The sequence below is a fragment of the Eptesicus fuscus genome, chromosome 5 (assembly GCF_027574615.1).
Source record: "Eptesicus fuscus isolate TK198812 chromosome 5, DD_ASM_mEF_20220401, whole genome shotgun sequence".
NCBI classification, from domain to species: Eukaryota; Metazoa; Chordata; class Mammalia; order Chiroptera; family Vespertilionidae; genus Eptesicus; species Eptesicus fuscus.
This window is the reverse complement of record NC_072477.1, coordinates 22,921,198-22,947,437: the sequence shown is the minus strand read 5'-3', so window position 1 is coordinate 22,947,437 and position 26,240 is coordinate 22,921,198. Positions and strand designations below refer to the sequence as shown.

General features: G+C 43.6%; 1 long non-coding RNA gene across 2 annotated transcripts; it reads right to left on the bottom strand.

Moving 5' to 3' along the window:
- Window positions 1-26,224, bottom strand: LOC129148964 (uncharacterized). 2 transcript variants are annotated; one of them, XR_008555956.1, is made up of 4 exons: window positions 26,106-26,224; window positions 20,350-20,471; window positions 18,442-18,635; window positions 1-220 (listed from the first exon to the last, which is right to left on the bottom strand). It is a non-coding gene; the product is annotated as an uncharacterized LOC129148964 (long non-coding RNA). The 2 variants fall into 2 exon arrangements; XR_008555955.1 differs by lacking the exon at window positions 1-220 and adding an exon at window positions 9,969-10,100.
- Between the last annotated feature and the right edge of the window lie 16 nt (window positions 26,225-26,240).

Sequence of the window (26,240 nt, the reverse complement as noted above, 5' to 3'; positions counted from 1 at the left end):
TCCGTTCTTCATTGCTCTGCTCTTTACAAGCAGACGTGCCCAGGCTGGCGCAGCGCGGGTTCTTGCCGACACACCCACTGTCGGTGCCAGCTCGGTCTCAGAGACGCCAGATGGAACTTGTGCCAAAGTCCTCATAAAACTGAGTTTACACAAAACCCCACATTGATGGGGGTATGACACAGGGGCACAGGAGTCGACAGAAAGCTCTCTATGGCCAAAGCTGGAACAATTTGAGGAATGAAACAAAGTAGTATTAGATTATAACCCGAAGTATAAAATACCTATGAGTCCACACTTATATTTTTTTTAAAAAAAGAAAACTTTACAATGGGGAAATCTGAAAAACACTACTTCAGGCAGGTGATCAAGATTAATATCAACAGCCCTAACCGGTTTGGCTCAGTGGATAGAGCGTCAGCCTGCGGACTGAAGGATCCCAGGTTCGATTCCGGTCAAGGGCATGTACCTGGGTTGCAGGCACATCCCCAGCCGGGGGTGTGCAGGAGGCAGCTGGTAGATGTTTCTCTCTCATCAATGTTTCTAACTCTCTATCCACCTCCCTTCCTCTCTGTAAAAAAATCAATAAAATATATTTTTAAAAAAGATTAACATCAACAATGATAAATTATGTTGTAGCACAGACTGTTGATATGATGTGATGAGAATGGCACTTTACCTCTGTGATCGTCCTCCCCAAACCCACTACATAAATCCTGACAGAGGGATTGCAAGCAGAGGAAAATACTCAACCAGCACTCACAAAGTCATCAAAAACAAGGCAAGTCTGGGAAAGCCAAGAGAAGCCCAGGAAGACCAGACACCTTAATGTAATGTGGTACCTGGAGGGGATCCTGGGACAGAAAGAAGGCCAGTAGGTAAGAGCTAGAGAAATCTGAATAAACTATGGACTTTAATTAATAATAATGTCTCAATATAGATCCATCAGTTGTGGCAAATGTACGATATCCAGGAATGATGTTAATAGTGGAAAGTGGGCCCTGACCGGTGTGGCTCAGTGGATAGAGCGTTGGCCTGCGGACTCAAGGGTCCCAGGTTCGATTCCGGTCAAGGGCATGTGCCTTGGTTGCGGGCACATCCCCAGTGGGAGGTGTGCAGGAGGCGACTGATGGATGTTTCTCTCTCATCGATGTTTCTGGCTCTCTGTCCCTCTCCCTTCCTCTCTGTGGAAAATCAATAAAATATTTTTTAAAAAATAGGGGAATGTGGGTGTTGGGAAGGGGGCGGGTAATATGGAAATTCTGTACTATCTGCTCAATTTCTTTGCAAATCTAAATTTTTTCTGAAAAAAAAATAAAGTCTATTAATAAAAAAACACATAATAATAAAATTGACGGTCTTCCCCAGGGTGATGCAATTTAAACCTCCTGGGGTAGAAGTGTTTATTTAATGCATCCATACAGTTTTAGGCTACACACTTTTTAATAGCAGCTTTTAAAAAATATATTTTTATTGATTTCAGAGAGGAAAGGAGAGGGAAAGGGAGATAGAAACATCAGTGATGAGAGAATCATTGATCGGCTGCAAGCCCCACACTGGGATCAAGCCCACAGCCCCGGCATGTGCCCTGACCAGGAATCGAACTGTGACCTTCTGGTTCATAGGTCGACACTCGACCACTGAGTCCTGCCGCGGGGTTTAATAGCAGCTTTAAAAATACTTAAATATTTTAAAATGAAATTCTAATCTTCACATTGCATGCCTGAATCACCTCAGAGTAGCTGAGCACAGTATGAGCTGCTCTGATGGAGGGGAAATCACAAGGAATGTCCTTTGTCACTGTCCCTAAAACTGGCTGGATCTTTAAGATGAAGGAAAAACTCCGTATCTCAAGGCAAAGCACTTAAAAACAATGCCATAACTTCCCTTCCCCCCACCTTCAAGACACAGCGTGAGCAACTGTTTGAGGCCAAGGCTGCAGTTGTCTTTGTCCTGCATTTGCTTGTCAAGCCCAGCGCTCCTCAGCAGCGGGAAGGGCAGAGGCTGGTATGAAGCAGGGCAACAGATGGCTGGGACATGTCCCCTTAAAGCTCAGCTGCCCCGGCCAGCCTGCCAAGCTGTGTGCATTTCAAACGTTTGAGGTTCAACCAAAAGAGACGAGTAATGATTTTCAATCACTTGCTGAAACACATGGCTAATCCTTGGGTAGCCGAGAAGAGTGTGTTCAAGATTCACTTAAACCCAGTAGGGGGAACAAGGAAACCCTGTGCGCTTTCTCGGCTTTGTCCCCAGATCAGGCCACCCTGGAGGCAGCTGGGCATGTGTCCAGGATCCCAGTGTGCATCCTGCTTTCTATGCTTTTGGAAAGGGTGTGATGTTTTGGTACATGCGTTTACCTGGGGTGAGGGTGAGATGGAGAAAGGCTGTTGAGCAGGTAGGTTTGGATCCTGAGAAATTATACACCCTGGCCTGTGCCTCCTGGTCTGGAATTGGGAGGGTCTCTAGGTCAACCTGCTTCATAAGTTCAGTCAGTGCCATTTCCCTGTCCTGATCCAGGCCCTGCTTCTACCTGGCCTGGCTTATGCCAGTGGTCTCCTCCATTCTTCTCAGTCCTGCATCATCCGATCAGGGGAAGGGGATCTCAGGGAGCAGGTGAATCTGTGTTTGTTCCAGCGGGTTGTGATAGTTTTAAATAGTGGAGTCAGAGATGTTTGGTCTCCAAATATCATTTCCCACTGAAGGGGCTCCTCAGAGAAATGTCTTGTTCAGGTCTGGGCTGGGAATGTGTAAGATGAATCTGGAACCTCTTGGTACACTAGAAAGCACTACTGGAGTGGCATCGGAAGGACTCAGAAGCCAAGTGCCAGAGGCCCCCACTGGCCAAAGGTGGGACAATTTGAGTGTCTGAAAGAACAATAATAGCCATGGATCAAAAGATACACATGTCAAAATCTCCGAGTTCATAATGATACACTTAAGGGAAAGAACACAACTCACTGGTCACCTTTGGAGGATGCCAGGGAACTAATTACTCTGAAAATTCATAAATAAAAAGAATTAAGCATGCATCCTACTTTTCTTATATAAAAATGACCAGGCAAACCAAATAGGTGATGAGGGAGTTTCTCCTTATAGACATATTCCAGCTAAGAAATGAAGAGGAGCCCTGGCCAGTTTGCTCAGTGGTTAGAGCGTCAGCCAGAGGACCAAAGGGTCGCAGGTTCAATTCCCAGTCGAGGGCATGTACCTCAGTTGTAGTTCAATCCCCAGTCCAGTCCCGGGACCAAGTGGGAGGCAACCAATCATTGCATCTCTCTCACATCAATGTTTCTCTCTCTCTGTCTCTCCTCCTCTCTTCCACTCCCTCTAAAAATCAATGGAAAAAAATATCCTTATTTCACAGGTGAGGATTAGAAAGAAAGAAAGAAAGAAAGAAAGAAAGAAAGAAAGAAAGAAAGAAAGAAAGAAAGAAAGGGGAAAAAAGGTAGAATTCGAACATCATAATTTTATAACCTCTAGGGAAATAATCAATGTAGGCCATGATCATCATCACCAGCCACTAACATCACAAAAAGAGAGATGGCGAGGTAGTAAGAACCTCTTGATGGGTGGACACAATACCTCTTATGAAGGAGTTAGGGTTGATTTTTAAATAAATAACAAATAATGTTTAGTATAAATATGTTCAAATTTGCCATGAGACATATTCATTGTTTATATAAAATTCTAATTTAGCTGGGTAACTCATCTTCTTATTTAACAAGTCTTGCAAACTTAGAAGTAGTGAAAAAAAAATTAAAAGTAAGTGCTGCCACTATGAAAAATAATCTGCAGATGAGGGTCACATTACTCTGACTCTAGCCAGGCTTCCTCTCTGGTCTCATGCTTCCTGCCTTACGCGCTACAGTCCAGCAACACCAGACACATTGAACTGAGGCTCCTTAGCAGCAATCTTGAGAGACACTTGAGATAAGTCTTTTTTTAAATAAGCCAGGGTGCAAGTGGAGGGATAGGGTAGGGAGGAGAGAAAACGCTAAGGTCCTGCTTTTGGGGTGGGATGAGGTGACAGGCAGTTTGGGAAAGGAGCAGAGAGGCTTTAAGAAAGGGGACGATTGCAAGTTTTGTTGATGATGAGCGGTGTATGCCCCTCCTTCGCCTGCTCATGGAATGCCTCGAGAGCAGGGTGGTTTGCATGCTGGGATAGGTCTCTAACATATAGCAGAGTGGCTCAAGAGGTCCTGGTTACATTCCAGTCGGTTTATATCTCTCTCCCCACTATGAGCCCTACAAGGGTACAGACTGTGTTTCTAGCTTTAGTAGATTTCCCGTCATCTGCCAAAGTAGCCTGTCACTTCATACCTGTCTGGCGAATGAATGAATGAGTAAATGCTTCCCTCTTCACCCTTTGCAGAGATGATCTTGTTTTGACATAACAAAAGGTGGTTACTAGATAGAGGATGGCCTCACGAAACACTGAATTTAACCTCTGCCCTTTCCATACACCATAACGAAATATTTTAGAGGTTGAAACAAAGGTCAGCTCACGGAGGCAGAAGCTGGGAGTCATTCTCCAAGGCATCTGAGACATTTCCCTCTGGAATGGAAAGCCTAGCCTGCTTCCTGTTTTCACTTGCAGCTTCAACTCTGAGTGTGTGCCATGTACGTGTCTTGTGACGTGTTATGGCAGCTGTGATGAGGCTCACATCACAATTAGATGACGACCTTGGAAGAAGATCCATGGGCAAGTCAGGAAGAATAAAGAGGGCAATCTAGAGCATCGCTCAGGGAAGCCCTGGTTGTTTGGAAAGGTCTGAGACCTGCACCATCTATTTATTTATGAGTGAGATTAAGAGAAAGAAAGAGGAGGAGACAGAGATCACACTCCTTGCCCTGGCCTGGTGGCTCCATTAGTTGGAGCATCCTCCCGTGCACCAAAAGGTTTTGGGTTCATTCCCAGTCAGAGCACATACTTAGGTTTTGGGTTTGATCCCTGGTCCAGACATGTACAGGAGGCAACCTGCTAAAATTCTCTCCCACATCTTTCTTTTCTTTCCTTTCTTTTCCTTTCTTTTCTTTTTTCTTTCTTTCTTTCTTTCTTTTTCTTTCTTTCTTTCTTTCTTTCTTTCTTTCTTTTCTTTCTTTCTTTCTTTCTCTTTCTCTCTCTCTCCCTTCCTCTCTCTAAAAAATCAATAAACATGTTCTTGGGTAAGAATTTTTTAAAAAAGTTAAAGATCCTGCTCCTTTAGAGCAAAGGAAAGGAGGGAGAGGCTACCAAGTACCGTAGGCTTAAGTTAAAAGGATTTCCTTATATGACCATGATGTCACAAGACATTTAAAAAATTTCTGGCCCTAGCCGGTTTGGCTCAGTGGATAGAGTGTCAGCTTACAGACTGAAGGTCCCGGGTTCGATTCTGGTCAAGGGCACATGCCCGGGTTGCAGGCTTGATCCCATTGTGGGGCTTGCAGGAGGCAGCCAATCAATGATTCTCTCTCATCGTTGATGTTTCTATTTCTCTTTCCCTCTCCCTTCCTCTCTGACATCAATAAAAATATATTTTAAAAAAGCTTTTCTGAATAACACTGTTCTTCCACAGCATCCTCTTATGCGTTATGAACTATCCCACTGGTATGGCTATTAAGATAGTCTGGGGGTCTTTTTCCCCCTGAGGTTTTTAGGGGGGAAACAAAGACCTAGATTTTTTTTCTTCCAGCTTAATCATACATCTCATTCCCCAGACAGAGCTTGGAAAGACTCTGGGTAGTCCCAAGATTCACCTCCTCTTTCAAAGGTGGAGGTTTATCACCACTGGGGATATGCTATACGTCAGGCAGACTTTTACTCAGTGAGGAGGCTTGGCAAGGTTTAGAGATGGTGTCAGCACTGGTGGAGTAGTGTGAGGCTGCTCCTAGACTGGAGGCTCAGTGAGGGCAGGGTTCATAACTGTCTATCCACTACTGACACACAGTAGGTGTGCAATAAGAGTTGAATGAATGAATGAATAAGACAATCAATGCACATGCAAGTGTGAGTTGTGCAATGTCTCTTAAAAACTAGAAAAAAGAAGTCTAATTTCTCCTCATTCAGTCTCAGGTAGGACCTGAAATGGCATTTCCAGGTGCTTCTCAAGGCATCTGACCCCACTTCATGGGAGTCAGAGGCACTAGACTCCATTAGGACACTCCAGCACCCTCAAGAACAACATCAGAGTCCCAGGGTTTTGCAAAAACAAAATTTATGGACAAAAATGCTGAAATGATGCCCTTCAAATAAAGACTACAAACTTTTCGTGTGCAAACTGATAAGCCTTGGGAGGCCCTATAAGTTTCCTAGGGCTGTTGTCATCAAGCACCTCAGATTTAGTGGCTTAAAACAACAGCAATTTGCCCTGACTTGTATGGCTAAGTGGTTTGAGTGTCAGCCTGTGAACCAAAGGGTTGCAGGTTCGACTCCTGGTCAAGGGCACATACTTGCGTTACAGGTTCTCCCAGGCACCAAGCCGAGTGTGGCGCATGTGGGAGGCCCAACCAATGATGTGTTGTCTCACAGTTCTGGAGGCTAGAAGTCCAAATTCAGACTTCAGCAGAGCCATGCTCCCTCCAAAACCTACAGGACAATCTTTCCTTGCCTCTTCCTGGGTTCCTAGTTAGCTGGCAAACCCTGGCACTCCTTGGTTTATAGCTGCATATCTCCCATCTCTGACTTCATGGTTTTCTCCCCGTATGTCTGTCTTCCTGTGACTGTCTTCTTACTAGGACACCAGTCATATTGGATTAGGGGTCCTTCCTACTCCATCCAGTATGACCTCATTTTAACTAATCACATCTGCAAAGACCTATTTCTAAATAAGGTCAGATTCTGAGATACTGAGGTTAAGATTTCAACATATCTTTTTGAGGGAAACACAATACAATTCATAACAGCCATTTTTGGAACATGTTACATTACAACAGGATTCACTGATCCAATTGACCCAGAGAATCAAATTGTAACCTGCTCAGTCTCAGTCTTCTGAAAGTCGGTATGAAACACCAGTCTCCAGTTGACCAAATTTCCCATTGTATTCGCTAGGCCTGCTGGTTTATAGAACTCTAACCCAAGGGTCATGCTAACTGTGAGTTACTTATTTGTGGGAGACAGTAGTATTTCCCTACCCTTTCTTCCTGAGCAGAAACTACAATCATAAAGTTGTATTGCTATGGCAAAAAAGTTATTTACTCGTCAATCTCTGGCCCTTCTTGGTAAGGAAGAGTTTGAGGTCTAGGGCTGGCGATGCCACTGATGCTAGATCAATGCTTCCTTTCTTTTTTCTCTCCCGGCACACAGAGGGTAAAAGGTAGCATTTGCAAAGCACTGGGGGAAAGGGACAGGGCTCCTCTAGCCACTTGCCCTGCCCAACTTCCTGAATGCTAAAGAGCTCACCATCTCAGGCACAGCACACCCACCTCGGACCCTGGGAGGGAAGCCTGGGGCTAGATGATTATACAGATAATCTAGAGGTGGGACTCTGACCCCCACACCACTGCTCCCCTCAGTGGATCTTCATTTGGTGACTTGACTTTTTCTTCATATGCACATACACATGTATAAAAGGAAAGAATTGGCTTAAATTGTGTCATCTACATGAAGAATGAGCACAGTTCTAATTCATTAGGGGAGAAAATTGTTCACACGTAGGATAGATCTAAGGTGTCTAACATTCTAAAGTAGTGCAGTGCCTAGTCCAGCATCGGAACTAGAATCTGTGACCACAGTTTTCTTCTCTGGTTTAGAGTCCTTCCTCATGGAAGATGAAGGTCTCAGCACAAGGAGAGATTAGTTTGTGAGCTGTGATGGGCTCTCCTTTGGGTCACCTGAAGAGGGTTAGTCAGCTTCACTAGACTGCATTTTCCTGAAATGGCAGCATCTCCTCAAAGGCATGATTCCTCTCAAGTGCCACCGCCTCCTCCAGGCAGCCCTCCTTGATCACCTAACCTGAATCTGGTGACCCTTCTCTGTGCTCTGGCACCTACTTTCATCATAGCACCTGTTGTATTAATAGAGTAACTTATCATCTGTCTTTCTCACCAGGTTACAAGCTCCTGGCTCTTATATTCCCTTTATTGCCTATTGTCTAGTACCTGGTAGGCCCACAAGCTTACTGAATAAAATGAATGTCACAAATCACTTTGGGGACAGTAGATGACTACTTCCACAGGTCAGCTTCCTCAAAAACCACCCACTATCTGCTCGGTGCCCTGAACATCTCCACCTCTGCTCACACCTGGATCCAGGCAACTATAAAATTGACTATGCTTTTTAACTCAGGGAATACCCCTGCTCCTTCTATCTTCCTGTAATCCCTCTTGCTCAATTCTGGTGTCCTCAGCTCCCATGGCTTGCCAGCTCCTAGGATTTCCCCATTGAGAAGGGATATCTTTAGAGGTTTGGTTACACTTCTGCCCATGAGTGTCTCCTCAATATAATATATACTATAAAATGTGGGGTGGCAGTCACATGTGGGGCAGGTCAATACATAGGGCCCGGGGGCTCCTGCTCATCAGGGAGAGGCGCTCAGGACTGTCTGTGACCTCTCTCCCTCCATCTTTTCTCTTTCTTTTTTTCTTTCTTTCATCCTTTCCCTCTTAATTTATTTGTGTATCTATTGTGACAGCTTTATTGAGATTCACATACTATAAAATTCACATACTATAAAACCCACCTTTTTAAAGTGTGCAATCCCGTAGTTTTGGTATATTCACAGAATTGTGCAATCATTACCACTATCTAATTCCAGAACATTTTCATTACCCCAAAAGGAGCAGTCCCTTCTCATTCTCTGCCTTGCCCAGGTCTTGGCAAACACTAACCTACTGTCTATCTCTATGAATTTGCTTACTCTAGATACGTCATATAAAAGGAATCGCAGTATGTGGCCTTTTCATGCTCTCATTAACCTATTCAGTTCCTTTGCCCACTTTAAGAATGGAGTTATTTGCATTTTTATCATTGAGTTGTAGGAGGTTTTATTTATTCTGACTGCAAGTTCCTTATCAGATCTATTATTTGCAAATATTTTCTTCTATTCTGTAGGCGTTTTCACTGTCTTAAATTTTTTTTTAAAAGTTTTCAATTACAATTGATATTACATTAGTTTCAGGTGTAGGTTTTTTCACTTTCTTGATGGTATTCTTGGAAATGCAAGAGTTTTCATTTTGGTAAGGTCCAATTTATCTGTTTTTTTTCTTTTTTCATTTGTACTTTTAATATGATGTCTAAGAAACTATTGCCTAATCCAAGGTCATGAAAATATATTCCTTTGTTTTCTGCTAAGAATTTTGTTTTAGCTTTTACATTTAGATTCACTATCCCCTCTCTTCATTTTTGGTCTATCATCTCCCAAGGACAAATGCATTTTGCAGCAGGTTTTTTTGGCATAATATTCTCTGATTGTCTGTTACCTTTACACTGGGATGAGACACTTCCTTAGTAAAGTTGTTCATATTTAGTTGTTCTGCGAAATGGACATTTATACCTTCAATAAACTTTGGCTTCCATCATGTAAAAAAAACCTCACAAACAAAAAATTAAAAAATACCCACTTCCCCCCCCCCCAGCCCCCAACAACACACACACACACACACACACACACACACACACACACACACACTATTCTTTCTGGAATCCAACCAGGCTGCGCTCTGTCACAGACCAAGGCTGGAGAGACTCCAGGCAATGACAGTTCTGGAGGTGGGTTGAAGCTCAGTAGTGTAAACAGGGAGGGGAGATCATCTGTGACCTCAATATTGAGGAAGAAGGACTTCAACTGCAGAACTCTTCATAAGGGCCCTTGATGCCTGGCAAGCTGTCACCTCACTACTGACCCTGCCCTTTCTGCAGCTGTGGCTCATTGTTCCTCTGCTTTTGATTATTCAGTTCAGCCATTGTCTGAGCCATTGCCTGTCAAGATGTTTGGTTTTGGAAATCCTGCATTACACCTCTGAGCAAATGACACCACATTTTCTCTCTGAATCCTGCATTTATTGGTAACAAAATTAGTCTTAGTTTTCTTAGACATTGGTTTTGTATGGTTGTTGATCCGCTCCAAAGGGTATGCTTGTTTCACTTATCAGCAAATCCTTCAACTTTCTATTTATTTGAATCCCTTCAAAAACAAGAAACAAATTCATTTTTAAAAAAAATCAAGCTCTATTTTTCATCTGGTTAAGTTTTCTAGGCTTCAGATTTAGTACAACTGGAAGAATAGTGCCAGAAAGAAAGATAATTTAAATCTGACATATTTTTACAGATGAGGTCATTACTTTATTCTTTTGGAACACAACCTCCCCGAATGATGTAATTAGTAAGGGCTACACTGTAAATGTCTACAATGAGATAATCACCTCCTCTAGGAGCAGCAGCTAACATCTATCTGTCCAAAGTCTACTTTCTAGTAAGTCAGCCCACACAATATGCAGAGGGACAGCTTGGTTACTCTCCCAAGAGAGATTTTAAAGCTGATCTGCGATGATCTTCTGTCATCCAATAAATGGAAATAACAGCCACCATCCAGGAAGCCACTGCGTGGGGAAACCTACAAAAGGCCACAGAGGGACATAAGCTCTTGGCTGCCATAACTCCACCATTTGGAGGTGTAGATCCAAAGACGGCTTGGCTTCTTTTGCTGCTGATTTGCTCTTAGAAATGCCAGGCCCTCCGGCTCAGACCAGACCGGAAGCCCAATGGCATGGAAGTCTTGGTCCATCCTGCTCAGTGTCAGGATGCTTTTAATGGAAAAACGGGATTAATAACGTGTACACAAATTTCACTTAATATTGACCCCTTAAAAGATGCCTATGCGATCTTGCTGATCCACTTGAAAAGAAACAGCTATAAAATGGTATGTATAATATGCTGGCCCTTTTGGTAAAGTGTTTACATATGTTTTTAAAAGTCTAGAAAAGAGATACATTAAAGTGTTTTCTCCAGAGAATAAACCTACAAGTTTCCCACTTTATACTTAAAAATTGTAATATATTCACCTTCCATAATAAAATAAATAAATTGGGCCAATTCCATTTTGAAAAAAATAATCAGGCCTTTCCCTGAACTCAAATGCATGTTCAGAATTTTAAAAATATGCAGCGAAGAGTACATATTCGAATCTGCTACTCTGCGAGAAAACTTAAAAATAATCAATCTTTAATGGTGGAGAAGCAGGCCAAATGTCTGCTGCTCAAGCAGGCGGGGCCAGCCCTAAATTCCAGGTCACAGGGCAGTTTGCCAGGGCTGCGGGCTCATGATGCTTCTGCCCCCTGCTGGAATGCTCAGGAAAGTGCACGCTCTGGCCCAAAAAATTTCTCCAGGGATATGACCCTGGAAGATGAGAGCTTATGAACCCAGTGACACTTGGAAAAACTGGCCTTATTGCTCAAAACTTCGGGAAGGTCTTGCCACAGAGAAACTAGTCATGTAACAAACCTTTAATGCTCCTTAGCCTGCTTTTAACACATATATTTATTTTGTAAATGCCCCAGACTTCATTCTAAGCATTTATGTATTTATAGAACATACGTACAGATTAAAAATAGATTCCTTTTTTGTGCCACCCCACATTTTATAGTATATATTATATTGTACTATATAGTATATATTATATTGTATTTTTCTTTGACTTGCTTTTTTCACCTGTCAATATATCCTGGCAGGGTCAGGACGAGGGTGAGGCGGGCGAGACCTGCACAACCCTGAGAATGGCCTCCTTACATTTTTGTGCCCTTTGAGAGTACATGCAGGTTAACTTCATTCTTTTGGCCTTAAATAGTATTCTATGGCATTAATAGGCCACAACTAACCATTTCCATCTGGATGAACCTTTAGGTGTCTCCAATTTTTAACTATTACTAAAATGTTGTGTTGAAATCTTATAGATGCCTCCTTGTGCATGGAGTCAAAGTCACAGTTTTTTTTTTAACTTTATGGTTTATGTGTTTTTACCTTGTTGAAGAAGCCTTCCCTACATTAAGGTTATAATAGTGTCTTCCTATATTTTCTTTTTCATTTCGGGCCTGAGGTGCAGAATTGAGCTAATCATACTCCTTGGCTCCTCAGTTATCATCGGTCCATATAAGACACTTTTAAAAATATTTCCTTTTATCCCCATTTCCCACTCCAATTCCTCCTGCCCACCAGATAATCACTCTGGTGTGTTTGATAGGTATAACAGTATTTGTATGTTTTCTTATAAAATATGTAGTATGTGTATGGGAGATTTATGTAAATGATATTGTGTCACAGACCTTATTCTATTTCTTACTGTTTTCATTCAGCATTGTGTTACAAGCTATCCACATGGCTGTGGTACATGCCATTTCTTGCTCTTGACTGCTTCACTCATCCCTTCCCCTAGTAGTGAGCCCCTGGAGCCTTCAACTCCCATTACCAGAAACAGCCCTGCAATGAATAACCTCGTGTGTGGTCCATCCTGTGTGAGTTCTCTAGGGTATATTTCCAGATTGCTTACATTTTCTTCTACTACTTTTATAGTTCGTTTTTTTCTTCTATCCATATAACCATTCACATTTGATTAATTTATCTGAGCACATTTAGCTTGTGCTATGATCTCAACTCTTCGTTCTTATAATATTTTTTTGTAAAAAAAAAAAAAGGAAGAAACCTAATTTCCATTTGATCATGTTTCTTCAGCTCTGTTGAGCTAGAGGTTGGGAAGGAGTGTGTTTTGTTTTGTTTGAATCTCAGCTCTCAGATTTATGCTACATGACAATAATATAATTTAGTGCCCTAGCCAGTTTGGCTCAGTAGATAGAGTGTTGGCCCGTGGACTGAAGGGTCCCAGGTTTGGTTCCAGTCAAGGACACGTACCTGGGTTGCAGGCTTATTCCCTGGCCCTGCAACCAATTGATATGTCTCTTTCACATCAATATTTCTCTCTCTTTGTCTCTCCCCCTCCTTTCCACTCTCTCTAAAAAAAAAAAAAAAAAAATCTATGGAAAAATATCCTCGGGTGAGGATTAACAAAAAAAGATAATAATATAATTTAGGTTGGGTCCTGCCTAAAGCAGAACTGAGACAAGATGTTGGTGACAGTATTTTATTTGGGAAGCCATCCCAGGAATACCAGGAGGAGGGGAAGAGTGAAACAGGGAAGACGGGAAGGTCAATGAAAGATACATTACTGAGCTAGTTATAACTGGCACAATTTCCCTGGAGACCCTTTGAAGAGCCATTTAAAATTACCTGGAATTGTCCCTCTGAAGGATGGGACACACACACACAGACACACACTTTCCTACTATGGCTGTGCCTGCAAAGTAGCTTGGCCAAGCTGTAAGCTAGGAGAAAATCCTGAGATAGAAAAGCTGAGTGACTTCTTGGTGCTTGAGTGGGAAGCCATCAGCATACATAGGAGCTGTTGACTCTTGGCTGCCCACTTCTTTGCCTGAACCTTGCTATTCATGTATTGATGACCTCTGACCTCTCTGTACCCACCCAGCAAGACCTGCTCAGACCTCTCTGCAGTCAGGACCTATCATTACAGCGTTCCCTCTGCCTCTCCGGCCCCAGCCCCTCTGCTCACCCCTCTGACTGGCCTTTAGCCACCCACCTCTGGAAATTTGACATTTTCCTCCTGCCTAGCACATGGGCCCCTTCGATTCCTCTTTCCAGCTTCGCTGTTGCTTTCTTTCCCTCTTCTCTCCTGGTTACCTCCTTAAACCTGCCAGACAGCCTCAGTGAACCCTACTAAGATCATTTGCTACTGGGCTCTCAGCTTCAAAAATTAAAATAATCAGAATGATACTGAATACTGTTTGAGCACTTACTAAGTGGCAGGCACTGCTGTTTGTATTGGTGGAAGAACCACCTCATGAAGTAAGTACTACTATCATCACGTCAATTTCACAAACGAGGGAACCTGCTGGAGAAGATGACTTATCTGGCGGATGGAGCTGGGCCTCAAGTGTGGGTGTCTGTCCTAAGGAATTCTTCTTGACCACTTCAGTTAGCTTAGCCATTAAGTGCCAGCTGACGTGGGAAAGGGATTTCACTCCTTGTGTCTGGTTTTTGACTTTTCAAACAGCACAGTCTTTAAGGTTTCTTTTCTTTCATGAAATTAATGAAAGTATGAAATAAGATTTTAAAAAATAATAAATATAACACCTTGTTATTTTTCATGTTTGTTTTGATTTTTTGTTTCCTTGGTTCATGTGTTACTGCTATACATTTTTCTCAGGGCTCACCCTAATAGATTTCCCCCCCAGCCTCCAGATAGCTGAGATTCTACTATAAAAATGAGTTCATTTGATGTCAGTTTAGTTATATGGGAGAGCATGAGTGAGTTTAATGACCTTTCCTGAGAACTAGTTTTGAAAGAGGAGACCGGGAAGAAGCATGAATGTGCTAAGCCTGGATTAAAGGGAAGCCATGCTAGGTCATCACCCTAGAAAAGCTCTCGCACATGTCACCGGGATTTATGTTCAAGAATGTTCTTGGCAGCATTGTTCATAATGGGCTCAAACTGGAAATAACCCCATCCGTGCAGAATAGAATGGGAAAATGCATTGTAGCATATGTATTAATGCGATGGACTACAATACAGCAATGAAAATGAGTGACCTACAACTAACTACAGCCATATCCTTGAATCTCACAAACATAATGCTGAGGAAAAGAATGCAGTTTTGACAAGAGAAAACTGTATTCCATGGGAATCCATACTGGTAAGGTTCAAAGATAGGTGGTAAAATTATAAAGACTATGAAGGAAATTAATATCATGAATGTCAGGATAATATCAATCCTATCTAATAAAAGGGTAATATGCAAATTAACCATTGCTCCATCACAAAGATGGTGGCACCCATAGCGGCCTGCGGCTGGATGCTGGCGGCGTCGCCCGTGGAGGGAGGGAGGGAGGGCAGGTGGGCTGGCCTCTGGCCAGAGCCCGGCTGGGGCGCAGGACACTGACGTCGTTGCAGGCCGGGCTGAGGGACCCCTCCCCCCTGCCCTGTGCACAAATTTCATGCACTGGGCCTCTAGTTAATTATAATGGGCATGGAGGGGATTGTGATTATTCAGGTGATACACAGGCATCTTCTTGGATACTGATAGTTACTATTTCTTTATCTGGGTGTTGGTTCCACAGAGGGTTGCTTTGCAATTATTTGTTAAGCTGTCCAAATGTGTTCTATGCATTTTTATGCCTGTATGTTTTATCTCATTCTTTTGAAAAACTAAAAGCAGGGAAGAAAGGAAGGGAGGGATGGAGGAAGGAAGGGACAGACAGGAATGCCAGCCCCTCAAACCAGATCTCATTTCTCTGTTATTTTCTTTTTTATTGAATTTATTGGAGTGACATTGGTTAATAAAATTGTGTAAGTTTCAGAGGTCTAATTTATGTGTTATAGCTAATCCAGACCAGGTTATCGGAGACCTGGTCAGGTTGGAGGCAGGCGCCGAAAGGCTCTGTGCATAGCATCTATGGATATTCAACTGCCAAATAGTTTTCCATTGAACCAATTTGTTCTCTCACCAGCAGTTCCCATTGCTTTGCATCTTCACTATCAGCTGATATTGTCAGATTTTTAAATATTTTCTTCTTTTTTAAGATGTGTAAAGGTATCTCATTATCATTTTAACTTGCATTATTATAGTAATTAATGTTGAGCATCTTTTTAATGTTTTGTTTTTGTCTTTTGTAAAATGCCTTTTCAAGTCTTTTGCCCAACCCCCCCCCCCCATGGGGTTGTTGTCTTTCTTATTGATTTATTGCAATATGTATTTATTTTGGATATTAGGGCTTTGCAAGTTGAAAATATCTTTTCCCATTCCATGGCATGTTGCCTGTGTTTTGCTAGATGGATGGCACGGAGGTAGCAAGGGTTTGCCACTCTGAATTCCTTTGCTTACCCCTTGGGTGCCTTGGAATTTGCTCAGCCTTCCAGGGCTGCCTTTCTCATGCATCTTGGAGTTCCTGGCCCCACAACCCCAGCAGCCATGCTATCCCCTCTGGAGACAAGCTGCCCGAGAGGTAAGCGAGCCCCCATGAGAAGGACAATGTGAGCCCTGTGCAGACAGAGCCCATGTTCTGTTTTCTTCTCTCCTGCTCTCTTCCATGAGCAGAGAAAACAGAGTTTGGTTCTGTCTCACGCATTAACTTTTACTTTATACACCAGCGCAGGAAAGAGTGACATGGGAAAGGATTTAGAGGCCAGCCAGTTTCTGAAGCCCTTTGTACTGGCCTGGATTTCAGTGTGTGGACAATGGTAGGTGCTACCTGAGAACTGGGAACGTGACTGTGCCAGGGCAGAAAGAGAAACTCACATCTTGCCAAGGGGCAATGGGCCATGCTACCTGCATCAGCGTTTGAAGCCAACATTAAGAAGGTTACTCACGGGCTTGGAAGCCGTTAGCCGCCCTCCCTGTAATGCCTGTGTAAAAACTAGGGACCGGCTTCCAGCCGAAGTGAGAGGTAACTGAGTACTAATATTCTACCCTAATTTTCTGTGCAAGGAGGCCTGGCTCTGGTGAGAAGGGTGTGGTGGATCCCGAATCTAGGATAAATTTAAAGAATTAAAATTTACATGCAACAGGGACAATACAATTTTGAAATGAAATCAGTCAGTCTTTCCTCCCCGCTACCTTGAGCCCTTCTCTGACCCCAATCTCTTGAGCACAACTCTTGGTTTGTGTGACATGGAAACCACATGTGCAGACTGGGAGGTGGGGGGTAGTGGGAGACGGCCCACTGCAGGCTGGAGCCTGGGGAGAACTAAAGACGTAAGCAACTGCAGTAAGGGTGCAATCTGGGGGCTGAAGAACTTGCTGTGTGTCGGATAATGTAACTCTTTCCTCAACTGACGTCTGTGAGAGATATGTAGAAAAGGCTTTGTTACTTTCAAGGTTGTCTGGAGTCAGACTTGAGTTTCTTTAGACCAGTGAGCACACCCTAAGGCAGGAAATGGGGGCTCAGCTATATCTGGGTCAGACTCCTGTGCTTCTCTTTATCTGCACCAGCGGCATGCTATACACAAACAACTCGTTTTCTCCTGTTGTGGCTGTGCAGGATGTAAAATTACCCCAAACCTGGGACTCTTGGGACCCCCTCGACTTCTCACAGGCACAATCAGAAACCGGCTCCGGCACTGAGACCTGCAGCTGCTCTGGTGGTGCCCACACTGAACCAGCGGTTAGACATTGTCTCCCCCCTGTAGATGGTTTCTGAAACCTTAGAGCAGATCTTCACATTGAACCTGATCAGATTCAGGCCATTGCTCCCTGAGGTTTCGTTCCGGTTTTCTCAGAAGCCAAGAATAAAATAAGAATTTGAGTGCGAGGCATTTACTTGGGAGTCATCTCAGGAAGCAAGGAAGCACAGCGGGAACCGGAGGAGCTGGGGGCCCAGCGGCCGCTCTGCCTCAGCGAGGTGAGCCAGGAAGTCAGCAATGACGTGTGAGCACAGAGACACCCAAGGCCCCGAATCAACCTCCAGAGCCCCAAAGCTGCCGCCTCACGTCTGCCTTCCAAATCTCACGCGATTGTTCTCTTGTGGCCGAGCCTAACATGTACCACACACGGAGGGATCTGGAAAACGGAGCTCCCGCTCCACAGCTCTCCCCTGAATGCACAGACAGCTCGATCCTCAGTCCACAAGGTCTGGCGCAGAACAGCACGTTCTTTGTTTTCCGGATCAATTGAGTTCCTGCCTCTAGCCCCATTCCCACAGTCAGGCAAAATGTTAAACTTCCGCCATTCCGGGGTTCCCCACTTTGGGGTCAGGTGAAGATTCCACCATCTTTCCCAGTTCCAAGTGGGAGGTGCCTGCTGCCACTGGGTCATCCGTGACTGTCGAAGGTTAACACTGAGACGGGCACTATGCCTTTCCCAGGAGTCCCTCCACATCCGGTGGCACTTGTGTTTCCATGCCCCACTTGGGGGAAATGAGCTTGTTTCAAGGCTGGGGGCCCCCAGGCCTTTCCTCTGTGGGGTTTTGCCACCTCCCTGAAGCCCGGCCAGGAAGGGAATCTGTTCCCTTCAACTTCCTTAAACATCCCACTGTAAAACTCTAGCACCTTTTCCTTTACTCTTTCTTCTACTTTAGCCACACACCTACATTCACCGAAGGATTTGGTAATCAAGGAACAAAAGACTGCCATCTGCCCTTTCATATACCTTTAAAAAAAAGTCCTCACCCAAAGATATGTTTCTATTGATTTGAGAGAGGAGAGGAGAGGGAGGGAGAGGGGGAGGAGAAGGAAGGGGGAGGAGGAAAGAGAGAAACATAGATCAGTTGCCTCTGACCTTGGATCAAGCCCAAAACCTGGGTATGTGCCCTGACTGGGGATCAAACCTGTGACTCTTTGGTGCATGGGACAACGCTCCAACCGAGCCACCGGCCAGAGTTTCTAAGGCAATAACACATAATGGGAGAGAGAATATACAGGGAGGAGAAAAAACAAAAATTAATCTTTTAAAACACTACCCACGCACCTGGGGCTGTGATGGCGCTTCTTCTGTGTCTGGAGGAAGACGCTGGTCATGGCAGCTGCAGCTGGAGGTCAGCATTCCCTGGGCTGTCACCATCCTCTCTGCTGTCACCATCCTCTCTGCTGTCACCATCCTCTCTGCCTTGCCCCCTGCCCAGGACGCTTCTCCCCTTCTCCCGGTTGTGCTGAGGCAATGTGCTGGGGAGAGAGTGGCGCCGACGTGAGGCCTCCAAGCCACAGACCTCTGGACACCCTGTGGGGCTGAGACACATGCTGCGGAGGGAATAGTGCACCTTGCTGCCAGCAGCACTATCCCTGGTTTCTGTGGGCCTGGGAAGCCTCCCTGCCTTAGTGACCACCCCAGGAGAACTGCTGATCACTTTGGTCTATACTCGCCCAGCAGAGAAAATACAGCCACTCTGTCAGTCACAGCTCCGGGCTTGACAGAGTCAAGATCTGCTAAATGAAATACACTTGCAGATTATGAGTGACAGAGGCATAGAGAAAACAGTGAATTAAAGGGAAAAAAACATCCCAATGGATCTCATAAGCATGGCCATGTGGATACCTGACCCACACAGGCTAATCCCTGGGAAACACCAAAGCAGCTAGATTTAAGACAAGTCTAAGCCGATCTGTGGGTCTAAACCAAAACTGTAGAATTAAAGTTGGCCCCGGGAGGCCTCTAGGAAGCAAGCAGCAAGCTTCCAGGTGTTCCAGTGATGCCCACATGCATGAGCTGGGCCTTATACTATTCTCTATGTACATACTAGTATATACATGGTATGTGGAGACTATGTGTGTGCACAGACATCTAAGATGGGGAGCTCAGCAACCGCAGCATTGCATGTACCACAGAGCATAGGGAACAATGTTGGATGACTACATCACCTATTGAAGTGTCTGTCACCTAGAGTTATGTAATAAGAGTTTCCTCTGGCTGAGCCTTAAGTATAAAAGTCTTACTAATTTACTCAAAACAGTATGACTTCTAACACAAAAATGCTTATATCTTTATCTATGTTCATCTATCCACTTTTGCTACGTGTCTGTCATTTAACTGTTTCTCATGATGATGTTCAGCAGTCTGCTGCTTAGCAATCCTTTCCAACTCGTTTCTGAAAATAGTCTGGTAAGTGAATGTTCTCCCTGAGAGTCATTTCATACCGTTGCCAAGGATTTGGTTGCACATCGTGTTTTAGACTAGTTGCACTTGATACCCCTTTCAGTTTATTTTCATTCCTCATTTAATTATACATACCTTCCCCCCTGATCTTCCCTAGTCCTCAATCTCTCACACGCCCCAGCACGTCAATGGTGTGCTGTCAGAAGATATTATTGCAATGCTGGTTTATTGGATTTTGTGTCCAGATTGATGAAATGGTGAAATCAACTACAAGAGGTATGTTTATAACAATGTTGAGTGGTGATATCAGGAAAAAATGGGCAATGACTACAGTAGTGAATGGATAACTGATTAAAAGCCCGAGAGTGTGCTGCTCTTGTGACACGTGCTGCTCGTGTGACACGTGCTGTTCACATGCACATGGGTGAGCATCTCCTGGTTCCAGTTACTTTTCTCCTTGTGAATAATCACAGGCATCATTCTGAAGAGAGAGATACCCGAGTGGAAACAAATACAATCTTAGTCTATTTTCACTTCCATATCATCTCTACATCTCTACACCTTTTTATGAAATGATCTCCTGCCATAATAAATACTGAGACAGGGTGTTAATTGCATTCCACTGAGTCTGGTTCTGTGAGAGGGCATCCTGAGGTGTGGATTGGCAGCTCTTTTTAAAAAAAAAAAATTTTTTTTTAATCCTAAAAAATTAGGATATGTTTACTGACTTTTTTAGAGAGAGGAAGGGAGAGGGAGAAACATTGATCGGCTACCTCCCATACTCACTCGAACTCACTCGAACCTGCAACCCTTTGGTGTATGGGACGATGCTGGGGCCAAGTGTTAGGAAGTCCTCTCTTGAGTATCAGAGGGTCCAAGAGAGAAGCCTCACAGGACTGGAGGAGCAGCTGGGGAAGAAACAAGAACTATTTAAAAGAAGTGCTCGAGGCTATATGATGCTGAGTCTCTCATCTTCCTCTGGCTTTTCACAGATTGAATGTGGGGACAGAAAAGGAAAAAGTGCAATGCAAACAATAGCTTTTCAGGTTGTTCCTATGGCACATGCCTTTTCTCTGAAGGTCTCTCCTCTAAGCTGAGCTCCTGTTTTAAGATTCTTGTGAAATGACAAGATCAGAAGTGAGGGTGTTATTACTGCAATAACATATGCTTTGTTTTTCCATTACTGAAGGAGAAAACTTTCTGGGGAGTGAAATTTAACACTCTATTTAACAATAGCACTGCATACTAATTCATGTCAAAATATAAAACCAATCTATTCAAGGAAACATCAAGATTAAATGAAATGGGCCATGATACATGAAATGGGCCATGATAATGGTATGGGCTCATGTTATGAGGATTACAAATTCTTTCTAAATCTTAATCACGGTTCCCTTCTTGTAGCCCTAGCAATGCAGTATTATAACTACCTGATTATTTAGCCCAGTCCCTTCTAGACTAAGCTTGGTGAAGGGAGGGTCTGTGCTGATCTTGTTCACCATTGTATACCACAATGCTTGCATGTAATGGACAATCAATAATTATTTGCTCAATGGATCAATGAATGAAGCATTTATTGCCAATCTCACACTTTTTGGTATTTATCATATCCTACATATACTGTACTTCCCTGTCTTCCCAACTGGATTACAAACTTCCCTGGGTCAGGGACTCTCGCTTACGTATGATATATCACTAGCACTTATTATGGTGTTAAGCACACAAAGGCATCCACTCATTTGTTTGGAGATGAGAAGCTAGAAAATGGGTTTGATTTAAACACCTTAAGTACTTCAATTTTTTATATCATGTAATGCGTGTAGAGATGGCCTCAATCACAGATAAAACATATATTACTTGCTTAGTTATCTTTCCAGTTGTTCAGGAAACAAGGCATCAAGGTTTAAAAATAGATTTATAAAAAAGTATTTAACATGGAGGAGCAAGAAGAAAAGAGCAGGAGAGAAATAATAGAACTAAATAGTCCCAAGGGGCCAGGTCTTCAGCCAGGGAGGAGCCGCCTCCTGTATTGTGCAATATGTGTGGCTTGGCAGAAATGAGATGAACATGCACTCTTCCCTTCTATTAAAGGCTAATTGTTTTTTTAAAGTAAAATTATGACTTATACAAATACAAACTTAGCATGTGTCCAATATTTTATTTAACTCATTAATGAATGAGGGAACTAGTAAGATATTACAACTGATTCAAAAGATAATCCAAATAAGCAGAAACATATATAGACAATTAACAGTGCTGCAATTCATTTGATTAACAGACACAACACTGGTTTCTTGAGTGAGGGGGAGAGAAATCAATTGTACTCCAAGAACAATTTGCATTTGTATTTCTATGGACAAGAATCATTTGTACTACTGTCAGGTTTTTGTTTTTTTAATATTTTTATTGATTTTAGAGAGGAAGGAAGAGGGAGAGAGAGATAGAAACATCGATGAGAGAGAACCATTGATTGGCTGCCTCCTGCACACCCCCTACTAGGGATTGAGCCTGTAACCTGGGCATGTGCCCTTGACCAGAATTGAACCCAGGATCCTTCAGTCCTCAGGCCAATGTTCTATCCACTGAGCCAAACTGGCTAGGGCCTACTATCAGGTTTTTTGTAACACATAGAGTTGTAAAATAGCTCAAAGCACACTTAATCTGCTAGATTGGACACCCAGTAACCTGTAGGACCCAGTTTAAAGTCTTTCACAATTTCTCTTGACACCAATAGATCTCTCAACTTGTCTTCCAACATAATGATTCACTGTGTGAAGGCTTAGTTTTTCTCTGAAAAAGTTTAAGAAAAATAAATGGTTTTTTAAAGATTACATTAATCATACAAAGTCTCGGAGTTCCTTAGATAAGACCATAGAGTGGAATAAAAATCTCAGTTCTTCATAGACGCTTGTGTGCTTCAAAAGACAATCTGATCCTTTTCTTTGAAATGTAACTCTTTTGTCCTCCTTAAAGTAATAGAGCTGGCATTTAATGTTTTTTTCAATCATGAGATATTTTATAAATACATAAAGTTTTTCTGCTGTGGCTGAAAGGGGGACACTGTCTGGAGCAGTGGGCAATTCCCACATCCAGAGGAACTGTCAGTGGAGGTGACATCTTCCAGGCAAGTGAGCGGGAGGAGGCGCACAGCTGGGCTCTGCTAGCCTGTGGCTGAAGTTGTGATTGGGGCAAGCATATTCCTGGCTGAGGCTGCACACATGTAAGGTGGAGACCGAAGAGGGCCCAAGTTAGTCACACATGCTGACCCTGGGGTTGCACTGAACTTATTTGCATAGTAAATTTAAAAAGGCTCTTGTAGCCTAGCCAGTGTGGCTCAGTGGTTGAGTGTCGACCTATGAACCAGGAGGTCACAATTTAATTCCTGGTCAGGCCACATGCCCAGGTTGTGGGCTCAATCCCCAGTAGGGGGGCATGCAGGAGATAGCTGATCAATGATTCTCTCTCATCATTGATACTTCTATCTCTCTCTCCCTCTCCCTTTCTCTCTGAAATCAATTATATATATTTTACAAAGGCCCTGGTAGAAAATAAAACTTGAAGCATACCTGAAGACAGCCTGAATTTTGCAAGTGTTCCCTTAAACATACACAGATCTATCAATGGTGGAGGAAAGACCAGTTTAAGGTGTTTGAGCACACTTAACACAGTGTGGGCGGATCACGAGCATTCTCATCTATATATATAAAACCCTAATATGCAAATAGACTGAACAGCGGAACAACTGAACAACCGAACAACCGGTTGCTATGATGTGCACTGACCACCAGGGGGTGCTTGCAGAGCATGTTGGGCATTGGCAGCAGGCAGCAGATTACGGAACATGGCAGGTGTCAGCTGCGGTGGGATGGTGGAGCAAGTGAGCAGGGGCGCCAGACCAAGGTGGGGTGCCAGTCACTGTCATCGGGGCGAGTCTCTGGTGGTTATTGAAAATTCTTTGCTCTTGTGCACCGCAGTCCCGCTTGGCACTCACACCTGCTGCTGGTGCCAGAGCTACCACTCTCACTCGCTGCCGGCGCCCAGCACCAGCCCTGATCACTCGGCGCTGTCAGCAGGTGTGAGCAGCGGCTGCCAGTCCCGATCGCCCCTCTGGGCTTCTCCACCTCCCCCTGCTCCTGAGGGGTGATCAGGGCTGGCAGCCGCTGCTTGCACCCGCTGATGGCACCGGCCCCAATCGCTCGGCCGTCAGTGGGTGAGAGGGGGGCTGGCGCTGTCAGCGTGTGGGAGTGGCAGTGGGAGCAGGGCTGCCAGCAGACGGGGGACTGGGGGCGCGGTGGGAGGGGAAAGGTGGGGGTGCGGAGAATGGGCCAAGACCCGCCCCTGTGCCCACCACAGCCTCTTGGCCCACAGTTCCTTTCAAGGTGCACGAATTTGTGCACTGGGCCCCTAGTGTTTTCATATTTCACAGTGTTTTACATAAATGTTAAAAGCATGCCTTAAAGCCGAAACCGGTTTGGCTCAGTGGATAGAGCGTCGGCCTGCGGACTCAAGGGTCCCAGGTTCGATTCCGGTCAAGGGCATGTACCTTGGCTGCGGGCACATCCCCAGTAGGGGGTGTGCAAGAGGCAGCTGATCGATGTTTCTCTCTCATCCATGTTTCTAACTCTCTATCCCTCTCTCTTCCTCTCTGTAAAAAATCAATAAAATATATTAAAAAAAAAAAAAAAGCACGCCTTAAAATTAAATACCCATTGCATTTTGAAGTTATTTATTACATGTTCTTACAAGCTGATATCTTTTTAAAGTATGATACTTCGTAAAACGTTTTTTGTACTCGTTCAATAGAAACTTACCTGGCCACTGGGTAAAGCTAGCAATAAAACTACTGGTATACATGTGTTAACATTTATCACAAAACAAGATGGTTCTTCTCTGGCCTAAAAGTCCTTGTACTCTTGGTTAAATCCAGGTTAAGAGGAAATTCAAACAGATGAATTAACAAAGAAGGTATTAGGGTACACACGGAGAGAATGGCACTTGAATATATAGTTGAACCTTGAACAATGAGGGTGGACCACTTGAATATATAGTTGAACCTTGGACTGGGGTGGCCCACTTTTAGGCATATTTTTTTCAATTTCTCTACACAGCTCAAACCCCTGTTGTTCAAACCCATGTAAGCAAAAGCCCTCCATTCTACCTGCTTGTTATTAGTATAGATTAATGGATTTATATTTTTTAAAATGTTTATAAATCATTATCATAATTATTTTGATGTTCAAGTTGTCCCAGAGTTAGCTAGTAGGATCCTCTTCAAGCTGGCTTCTGTGTCCCTGTGATATGCCTCATCATTTTTTTGGGGAAAACTTCCTTAATTTCTAGCAAAAAAAGATGTTCCAGGCTCATCTGGAATCAGACTATTTCTCCAAGGAGCCCTAATTCTTCTTTAGTGTGCATATTAGCTATTTATTACTGCATAATTAGCTACCCCAAAATTTAGCAGCTTAAAACAAGTTATTATCTCACACAGTTTCTTCTGAGGTTCAGGAATTTGAGAGAGGTTAGCTAGGTAGTTCTGGATAAGTTTCTCTCCTCTCTTGAGGTCACAAATATGATGCTCATTTCTTGGCCTTTTTTTTTTTTTTTAATGGGAATTTATTCTGGGAAGAAAAATCACACTTGATACAAGGAGTTCTCAGGCCATAGAATAAAGAGTCAAAACTAATTCAATATTGCAGGTTCTGTTCTACTTTAAAAGATTGTTTCTTTTAAGATCAAGTTCTAAAACAAAATTTTAGACTACCTTTATTTTACTCTATTACTTTTAGTCTGTTTGAGTATTTTCTTTTTCATCAGTTGGCTCAAGTTATTACAACAAAAGGTTATTGAAGATCTACTTGTACAAGACTGATAAAAGAAATAGGCTCTGGCCTATAGGAACTTGCAAAGTAGTATAATCCTACTTCTTACAAACTTGTTTCTATTAAACAAAAATTCTAATTTTCTCAAAGAAGTAAAAATCTCAGAGGTGAAGCTACTAGGAGCTTCCACTTGTTTTTAATGATTCTTACCCCCTTGCTCACCATTCCAGTTATTTTTCAGCTACTGAATACCACAATCTGTGCTGCACTATTAGCTCGGACATGAATGCAATGTAAAAAGCAGTTCTTGACACCTGCCTAATCAGGGTAGTCTGTCCTAGATTCCCAGGGGTTCCAAAGCTGTCCCAGGAATAAGCCTTGCTCAACCCACTTGAGCACAAAAGGAAACAGTTAATAATGAAATGGAAAAATCTCCCACACTGGGTAATCCATCTTTGAGGAATTTGGGGTTCTTTGTGAAAGAAAAGGCAGCCTTGCTTTAAAGCAATGGGAAAGGGCCCCGGGCCAGCGGTCTTACAGAGCCGGTTCTGATCACCGCACTGCCCCCCAACCAGCTGAAAGGTGGGTGGTCCAATCATATCAGGTCTCGGAATCTGTTTCTCCATCCATAACGTGAGGGGTAGGCTCGACGGCCCCGCTCTCACTGCAATTTTCCAGTCCAAGGCTCACGGAGAAATCCATAAAACGAGTAAGGGAACTCACGATTTGCTCTTTGTGGACAAGCAGTAGGGGCGGCCAGTCGAGCTAATTTATTTATACACTTTGCCTAGACTCGTGACCATCCTTGCTCTGCACCTCCCCCGCCTCTCACCGTCCCTGGGAGGAACTGGAGCCAGG